This window comes from Haliotis rubra, unplaced genomic scaffold, assembly GCF_003918875.1.
Source record: "Haliotis rubra isolate DU_JTF1 unplaced genomic scaffold, ASM391887v1 Scf342, whole genome shotgun sequence".
NCBI lineage: Eukaryota > Metazoa > Mollusca > Gastropoda > Lepetellida > Haliotidae > Haliotis > Haliotis rubra.
Window position 1 is genome coordinate 1,128,554 of NW_025767016.1, and position 10,347 is coordinate 1,138,900.

At 41.0% G+C, this 10,347-nt stretch overlaps 1 long non-coding RNA gene across 1 annotated transcript; it reads right to left on the bottom strand.

Annotated features, from left to right (window-relative positions):
- Positions 1-921: 921 nt before the first annotated feature.
- On the bottom strand, positions 922-9,055 carry LOC124284711. The gene is made up of 2 exons (XR_006900633.1): positions 9,024-9,055; positions 922-1,764 (listed from the first exon to the last, which is right to left on the bottom strand). It is a non-coding gene; the product is annotated as an uncharacterized LOC124284711 (long non-coding RNA).
- Between the last annotated feature and the right edge of the window lie 1,292 nt (positions 9,056-10,347).

Below are 10,347 nucleotides of genomic sequence, written 5' to 3' on the forward strand. Positions count from 1 at the left end.
CAAACATGCCCATCAAAGAAATATAAATAGGCACCGTATCCGCTTTAGAAAATACACTAACTGCCTTTAAAGTCTTTGGTGCTGGTTCACAGAAACCAACAACTTGAAGTGCAATGTATTGGTAAACAGTTCTTACAGTAATATAACTGATTGAAAAGATAAAGATATGTTTGGGTTAACTGACTTAACTTCGCATGGATGTACATACGTTTCATTAATAGATACAACAATGGAATTTGTTGAAGATTAATAATGATGTGAGAAAGAAAGGTATCAGGTCAAAATGAACCGGAAAGCACCGGTACGACCTGCTTGAGATGGAACATTTGATATCAAGTACTTGATTGTTATGGGACTTTGGATAGTCACTGCATTTTGTTGTATTTTTATTCGACTTTTGTTGACGTCACACTCTACTGTTCGTTTTGTAATTTGTAACTCAATGTCAGTCATATACGAGTAAATGTGTATTGGTTCCTTATCTTAACCAGACGCCAGGTGAAGTGACCAGATTCTAATTGATGTTTGGACCACCCAGTACACCAGACGCCAGGTGAATTGACCAGATTCTTATTGATGTTTGATGTTTGCACAACTTTCGTGCTGATGATTGAATTGTCGTGTTGTTCAATCATTGTAGTAAACTGAAACAATATGTCTGCGTAGATACATGATACGTTAGGGTAAGGGGGCTTTTATTTCAGTGAAGCTTTCTTCCTGTGGGGATTTATTTCCGGGTAAGTTTTAACATACGGGGCTAGTATGTACTGGCATTGTCGGCTTTTGCCCGACCACGGAGTGTACAAGTCTTGACCTGGTCAAATGGAATTTGGAAGAGGTTGTAAAGGAAAATAACCACAAAAAACCCCCCAAAAACCCAAATCCCCAAAATAAAACAACAGAAAACAAAAACAAAAAACCAACAATTAATACGAGGTTGTTGTCCAGAAAAAGTACATATTTTAACATGCCATCGATGTGTTGCCTAGGTTTCGTTTCGTTTCGTTGTACCCTTTCCTCCGTGAATAGTCGTTAATGATTGTCACATGTATTTGTGGAGGCAGTCACGTTCAACAAGCAGAAACCATATCACAACACTTCTTGCATACGCTTAAGAAACTCTCTCTCTCTCTCTCTCTCTCTCTCTCGTCACCTTGGGACTTGTGGGAACATGGGATGTGTATATGTCATGTCCACAGAAGCATCAAGAGATGGTAACATGAGGCAATATGAGCCATGCTAGTAGAGCATCCATGTTTGCGTCGTAACCCAAGGAAACTCCATACTTTCACTGAGGAGTCACATAAGCAGAAATAAATATACAACGCAATATTGAGTAATTTCATCGTTGTCCTGTCACCGATTGATGGAAAATGAAAATGAACAAATACGCTCGATGCCAGGAATCCAAATGGGATCTCATCGACATTTGCACAGCCTCCCGCCACGGCACTTCATAATGTCCTGTTATGCAACACTGGTGAAATTGAGATTTATATAATTATTGTCCCCTTGTATATTGAAACTACGTGGATTAAAGTTGTGTGGATGTGGGCTTTTCCTAAAGGCTGTTAGCCCAAGCTGAGTTAACTTTGTATACAGCTGGTATAAACTAACGTATGAACTTTTGGCTGGCCAGTCAGGAAAAAGATGCCATTCTAAGTAGAATTGTCTAATTTTCTTGAAAATTCCATCTTCCATTATATTTTTCACGACCGCCCACTCGTGTCCTTCTACGTCGATTTTCAAAACATCCAGCACTCTCTGAAACAATATACAAGAGAAACATTTTAAAACCTAACATTAGAGAATAGGTGGTGTTATGTGTGAATACATTTGTAGTACATACCAGTGGCTCCATTATTCAACTGATGTTAAATAAAACGACGTGTTGTCGTGACCATATTTGAAGTCGAGTCTACAACAGCACGTGGGGCGTCCAAGAATCGTTTCGCAATATAATAAGAGTTACCTCCCTTGTATACATGGCCATGGAAGGTTGGACAGTTTGAACGGTCCAGGGATGGGACAGTTTCTGGAAGCCTTGTAATACATACAAACACTTTGGCGACAAGAGGTCGCGTTAAGGTGACCTGAATCTTTTCTTATCTACTTGCCTAGTAGTGTTTTCCTACTTACCTGAAAAAAAGTGTCTTCAAAGTGTATTATTAATTCAAGCAATGACAAGGGGCTCTGATAACTAATTTTATATATATTTATTAATCTATTCGTTCGTTCGTTCATTCATTCATTTATTGATCTATTTATTTATTGACGTTATTTGGCCTCTTACCTATTTCATACCTATTATCTGTGGGAACCGATTTCTTGGTAAACTTCTGCGTCCCAATTTCGAAATATCCTATCGCTTCAAATACCTTGCGATAAACTGGCAGTACAAAACAGAGTTACACATATATGAACATTTATATAAATGCATACGCTTTCTGAATCCTGAATTTTTGATGTTCTCATTAGGAAGATGGACAGTGCAGGACCTATATAGGTGCGTGTAATACAACTGAAGTATAATATGTGTGAAATATAGCACGTGCATTAACATCTAACCGAGATAAATTATGTGTGTGAAGTGTGGTGAGTGTGTGTAAAATAACACATTTGATAAATTTAGTGTATATAAGGGCTGTATAATTGTGTAATAGTTGGATATAACGGAGTGAGTGATCAACTTGGGATTAACGCAGCCTCAAACAGTAATCCAGCTGCATCATGTCCTGCCAGCCTACAGTGGGAGGAATGCTACCAAGTGATTTAGGTGTTTGTCGTTTACTAGTTCACTGACGAACATAGGGATATAATCGGGTCGAACCTTGATGCAACTACACGATCACAGCATTCTGGCGTGCCCAAGGGACGCAACTCACACGATAGATCCACTCATGCACGTTCGAAATAATAGAAAAGTATGTCGTTAATCCAAGAGCAGAAGGATTGATGTTTGAACACAATTCTTTGAAGGTTTTCTATGCTATTTACGTGGATAGCCTATGTTGATTCTGATTGGCCAGTCAGAGGGTATCACGGTGTAGGCGTGCTGTCCATTAGTACTTAATAAACTTCATCTACGAGTATCATGGCATCCTTACAATTCTTGTGGCATAGTTAAACTGACAAGGCACAAACACGTCTTTCATCACTATACCAGGAATCAAGTGTAACAACGTCTTCGTTTTGCAATCACTATATGGTTTCAGTTATTACTCCACTCTCCTGCAAGGTGAAAGCATACAGAATATATTTGTGTAAATTTAGTATAGTAATCCTGGATTAATGATTGAAGGAGGTAGAAAGCAAAACATACCAGTCTCAGAAGGCCGTGTCCTGTATGTATAGTATCAACACCAGAAAATGAATATAATTTTATGGTTGAATGTCCATTTATGACAATTTAAGATGTGTAATATTACCTAAATAATTCTGCGAAAAGTCAATATTATTCATGTCACAAAATTCAGCTGTTTTGAACAGCCTTGCCATATACATGCTTCTTGGTATGAAGAAGCGTACTAAACTTTTGAATGTCTAAAATCATTTTGATACCTCCAACACAACTATTGGTGCTCAAGTATTGTTAATGCTTTTTAAAAATTTGTAACATACATGAGAAGGTGGCCTAATGACGGAAATATAGCGAACTGACCTGTCCTGCTCTCCCAAGTACCCGCACCCACAGCAACACTCGTGTTACGGAAATATAGCGAACTGACCTGTCCTGCTCTCCCACTCTCCCAAGTGGCCGCAAGTACCCGCACACCCACAGCAACACTCGTGTTACGGAAATATAGCGAACTGACCTGTCCTGCTCTCCCACTCTCCCAAGTACCCGCACACCCACAGCAACACTCGTGTTACGGAAATATAGCGAACTGACCTGTCCTGCTCTCCCACTCTCCCAAGTACCCGCACACCCACAGCAACACTCGTGTTACGGAAATATAGCGAACTGACCTGTCCTGCTCTCCCACTCTCCCAAGTACCCGCACACCCACAGCAACACTCGTGTTACTGAGAAGAGTAGGCCATTCAAAAGGATATATGAGAACCAATATTTGAGACGAAAAGGATTTTATCAGTTAATGGTTTTAGGTGCTATTTATTGTTGATATTTGTTCAAATAAACCATTTGATGCAAAAACAGAATTACTGTACTGGTATTGATGATTGTAGTCAACAGGACAATGGGAGTTGTGGGCAATATTTGCTATGTGGCAGTGATATTTGTTTTGTAGCAATGTTCCAAATGTTCCACATTGTACATGTGGTATTCAGTGAGTGACAGTGATGTGCTGTGTAGACTTCTGCTGTGTTACACCTTATAGACATCTCCGGGGAGGCTGATAACAGTGCAGCAAGATCAGGAAAGTGCTGCAAGGCGCTTCTTTGAAATCAGTTGCCTTTCTGTAAAATATTTCTACTATGGTTTTCTGAGGTATGTAATTCCAGCTAACTGTTGCCTCTTATCTCCCATTACATCATAAAACCAGAAGACTGATATCGTATGTGATGTTCATTACAGCCCGCATACTCTCTGCCTTGCCCTCTCTTCCAAGCTGCTGCCGAGAGATGAACATAACCGTCATTGTCTCTATTGCTGTAATCACTGCTATTGTATCATATTACCTCTGAATTTGTACTGCCACAATTCTATACTGACATACTGATAAGATTGTATCGATGAGCGTATAGTAAAGCAAATGTCTGTCTTGCAAAGTGGCGATGTCTCTATTTTAAAGCGAAGGTCAAGGTACTGGCTCAACTATAAATTGTAAACTGTCTAATTGTAATTGTAATGTAAAGTGAGTGAGTTGTGAAGTGGTTACAAACATAGTGAACTACTCAGTTTTCAGACTGTATGTGACAAGTGACTGTATAAACTCAGGCGCTCTCTGCCAAAAGTTATTCTCACTGGTGGTATGGGACGGTAGATGGTCGTCACTGCGTAAGTGCCGGCAGCATTTTGTTGTGACATTGCAGGATGTATGAGACTGTTACTACTGGTGATATCTAACTGTATGAACACAGGTTGTACATGATGGTGGAAATACACGATGTATGATACTGTGAATGCAGGTGATATCTAACTGTATGGACACAGGTTGTACATGATGGTGGAAATACACGATGTATGATACTGTGAATGCAGGTGATATCCAACTGTATGAACACAGGTTGTACAGGATGGTGGAAATACACGATGTATGATACTGTGAATGCAGGTGATATCTAACTGTATGAACACAGGTTGTACAGGATGGTGGAAATACACGATGTATGATACTGTGAATGCAGGTGATATCTAACTGTATGGACACAGGTTGTACATGATGGTGGAAATACACGATGTATGATACTGTGAATGCAGGTGATATCCAACTGTATGGACACAGGTTGTACATGATGGTGGAAATACACGATGTATGATACTGTGAATGCAGGTGATATCCAACTGTATGAACACAGGTTGTACATGATGGTGGAAATACACGATGTATGATACTGTGAATGCAGGTGATATCCAACTGTATGAACACAGGTTGTACAGGATGGTGGAAATACACGATGTATGATACTGTGAATGCAGGTGATATCTAACTGTATGAACACAGGTTGTACATGATGGTGGAAATACACGATGTATGATACTGTGAATGCAGGTGATATCAACTGTATGACACAGGTTGTACATGATGGTGGAAATACACGATGTATGATACTGTGAATGCAGGTGATATCTAACTGTATGGACACAGGTTGTACATGATGGTGGAAATACACGATGTATGATACTGTGAATGCAGGTGATATCTAACTGTATGGACACAGGTTGTACATGATGGTGGAAATACACGATGTATGATACTGTGAATGCAGGTGATATCCAACTGTATGAACACAGGTTGTACAGGATGGTGGAAATACACGATGTATGATACTGTGAATGCAGGTGATATTTAACTGTATGAACACAGGTTGTACATGATGGTGGAAATGCACGATGTATGATACTGTGAATGCAGGTGATATCTAACTGTATGAACACAGGTTGTACATGATGGTGGAAATACACGATGTATGATACTGTGAATGCAGGTGATATCCAACTGTGTGAACACAGGTTGTACATGATGGTGGGAAATACACGATGTGTGAGACTGTGTGTGAATACAGTTTGTAACAAAAGGTATAAACACACAGGTGGTATATACTTGTGAATACCGACAGTATGAGTTATGTTACCACAGGTGGTATATGCTTGTGAATACCGACAGTATGAGCTGTGTTACCACAGGTGGTATATACTTCATGAATACCGACAGTATGAGCTGTGTTACCACAGGTGGTATATACTTGTAAATACCGACAGTATGAGCTGTGTTACCACAGGTGGTATATACTTGTGAATACCGACGGTACGAGCTGTGTCACCACAGGTGGTATATACTTGTGAATGGCTGTGAATACCGACAGTATGAGCTGTGTTACCACAGGTGGTATATACTTGTGAATACCGACGGTATGAGCTGTGTTACCACAGGTGGTATATACTTGTAAATACCGACAGTATGAGCTGTGTTACCACAGGTGGTATATACTTGTGAATACCGACAGTATGAGCTGTGTTACCACAGGTGGTATATACTTGTAAATACCGACAGTATGAACTGTGTTACCACAGGTGGTATATACTTGTGAATACCAACAGTACGAGCTGTGTCACCACAGGTGGTATATACTTGTGAATACCGACAGTATGAGCTGTGTTACCACAGGTGGTATATACTTGTGAATACCGACAGTATGAACTGTGTTACCACAGGTGGTATATACTTGTGAATACCGACAGTATGAGCTGTGTTACCACAGGTGGTATATACTTGTGAATACCGACAGTATGACTGACTGACTGACTGAGTTTGGTTTTACGCCGCTGTTAGCAATATTCCAGCAACATCACGGCGGGGACACAAGAAATGGGCTTCACATTGTACCGTCTGGTGTGGGATTCGAACCCGGGTCTTGACGTGACGAGCCAACGCTTTAACCATTGGGGCTACCCCACCGCCTGACCGACAGTATGAGCTGTGTTACCACAGGTGGTATATACTTGTAAATACCGACAGTATGAACTGTGTAACCACAGGTGGTATATACTTGTGAATACCGACAGTACGAGCTGTGTTACCACAGGTGGTATATACTTGTGAATGCCGACAGTATGAGCTGTGTTACCACAGGTGGTATATACTTGTGAATACCAACAGTACGAGCTGTGTCACCACAGGTGGTATATACTTGTAAATACCGACAGTATGAGCTGTGTTACCACAGGTGGTATATACTTGTAAATACCGACAGTATGAGCTGTGTTACCACAGGTGGTATATACTTGTGAATACCGACAGTATGAGCTGTGTTACCACAGGTGGTATATACTTGTGAATACCGACAGTATGAGCTGTGTTACCACAGGTGGTATATACTTGTGAATCGCCGCCGACAGTATGAGCTGTGTTACCACAGGTGGTATATACTTGTGAATGCCGACAGTATGAGCTGTGTTACCACAGGTGGTATATACTTGTGAATACCGACAGTATGAGCTGTGTTACCACAGGTGGTATATACTTGTGAATACCGACAGTATGAGCTGTGTTACCACAGGTGGTATATACTTGTGAATACCGACAGTATGAGCTGTGTTACCACAGGTGGTATATACTTGTGAATACAGGTGGTATGTAACTGCATAAACACAGGCGGTATATGACTGTGGGCATGTAGGTGTTATATGACCGAGTGAATAGCTGGTATATGACCCGTGTAAATACAGGTGATATATGCCTGTAGTTATTGGCGTTATCTTGTTTGAATACAGGTGGTATCTGGGTTTGTTTGAGTACAGGTGGTATCTGGGTTTGTTTGAGTACAGGTGGTATCTGGTTTTGTTTGAATACAGGTGGTATCTGGTTTTGTTTGAATACAGGTGGTATCTGGTTTTGTTTGAATACAGGTGGTATCTGGTTTTGTTTGAATACAGGTGGTATCTGGTTTTGTTTGAGTACAGGTGGTATCTGGTTTTGTTTGAATACAGGTGGTATCTGGTTTTGTTTGAATACAGGTGGTATCTGGTTTTGTTTGAATACAGGTGGTATCTGGTTTTGTTTGAGTACAGGTGGTATCTGGTTTTGTTTGAGTACAGGTGGTATCTGGTTTTGTTTGAATACAGGTGGTATCTGGTTGTTGCGTACATATCTGTGTAAATATAACTTGCATATTCACTTAACGTGTCAGTTCTGCGTGGCGTTAAACAGAAACCGTTACCGTCATTATCTCGCAATAATCAAGTAGTTATAGCCATTGCTGAATGGACTCGTTATGAGCTGCTGGGAGGGGGTTAACGGGGGTTAAGTGGTCTAATTAAACCACTTGATTCGTCTAATATACACCAGTCATAAATTATTGGTAGTTATTTGTTGGCCATAACACAAACATGTAGCTGTATGACCTATTAATTACTCACTCTGCATGAACGTCACAATAACTGTCTACGGCATTTACACAGCTAACTATGCGGGAAAGGAATGCTATAAAGGAATGTTATAAAATAATGTTATAATTGAATGTTATAATGAAATGGTATAATGGAATGTTATGAAGGAATGTTATAAAGGAATATCATAAAGGAATGTTATAAAGGAATTGAATGTGAGTGAGCAGGACAGATGTTTCCTATCGTGTCCAACGGTAGGTATATCACATCCTTATCATGTCACATAGGAAGTGCCATCGTGTTGTTTAACGGAATAATCCACTTGCCTTTAACTATCCATTCATTTATACATACTTTCACTGTATCTATAAGTGGAACTTTAAAGCTGAAATAGCAGTGAAGCAAAACTGCGTTATTCTTGACTGTAGCGGTTTCATCTAGATGTAGTTCCGTGGAGTGATCTCAACATTGTAGGCTGCTAGAAAGTAAATGTTGATAGATCAATACGTACATGTTCGTGTCCCAGCTCTTTCATGATGGTTTCAAGAGTTCTTATTTTCCACAGCTGTGTATTTTTTGACATACATGTCCTTCCTTGCTTCGAAAGTGTCGCTGTCCACCGCGCTCAACCCCATGGCGTGAAACGTCACTCTGTCGCTGCGCCTGTGGTCATCCTTGTGCATGCTGTAACGACGAACGTAGAATGGTCACCAAATATCTTAAACTTCTGAACTGGCACACAATTTCTTTATTGACAAACATTATAAATAACAACTTTTTTATTTCGTGAGTGCGACGTATCGACACAGATTCTTGTACCGTGTCAAGCTAGGAACCGTCGCACTCAAGAAATAAAAAGCCGCTATCCATGAAGTTTGTCAATGTTATACTTCCCAACTTCTAAGATGCCCCTCAAAGTCAAAGTTTCTTTCCCAAATTAATAAAATGAAAGACGCATTCCACGTCATTCATTTGTTAAACAAATATGCACTCGCTCCACGACTGGCTCTCGTCATGGCGTCAAACATCTATGATGGAGGGGTAGGTTAGCCTAGTTGTTAAAGCGTTCGCTAGTCACGCATAAGGCCCAGGTTTGGTTCCCCATGTCTGCTTTGTGTCAAGGTCCATTCTACGCTGTATTTCGGTTTAACATGTACGCATCAACCAAATCCAATGTACGAATGAACGAAGCACATGTGACGCATGTGGTCTCACCTTAGGCAAGTGAGTTTGTTCAAAATTGCCTCTGTCCACCCAGCAGTAAAATTGGGTACCTGGTATGATACGATGCTAGTCTGAATTTGAACCTTGAGCGCCTGACAGGCGACCGGTTGTATTCTCCACATGGAGTGTTCTGTACTCGTTGACCAGGGGTAATATGTCAGCGCTTTGAGCATGCAATGTGCATGGATAAACGCGCAATATAAATGGACTATTATTATTATTATTATTACAGTGTCTGTCGGAACGTCATTGGTTATGACCCCGATACTAGGGTGTGGTCCCCACACTGTAAGTCCCATCCATCTCTGACCTCGATACTGGGGTGTGGTCCCCACGCTGTAAGTCCCTCCATCTCTGACCCCGATACTGGGGTGTGGTCTCCACACTGTAAGTCCCCTCCATCTCTGACCCGATACTAGGGTGTGTTCCCCACACACTGTAAGTCCCATCCATCTCTGACCCGATACTATGGTGTGGTCCCCACACTGAAAGTCCCATCCATCTCTGACCCCCGATACTGGGGTGTGGTCCCCACACTGTAAGTCCCATCCGTCTCTGACCCCGATACTAGGGTGTGGTCCCCACACTGTAAGTCCCATCCGTCTCTGACC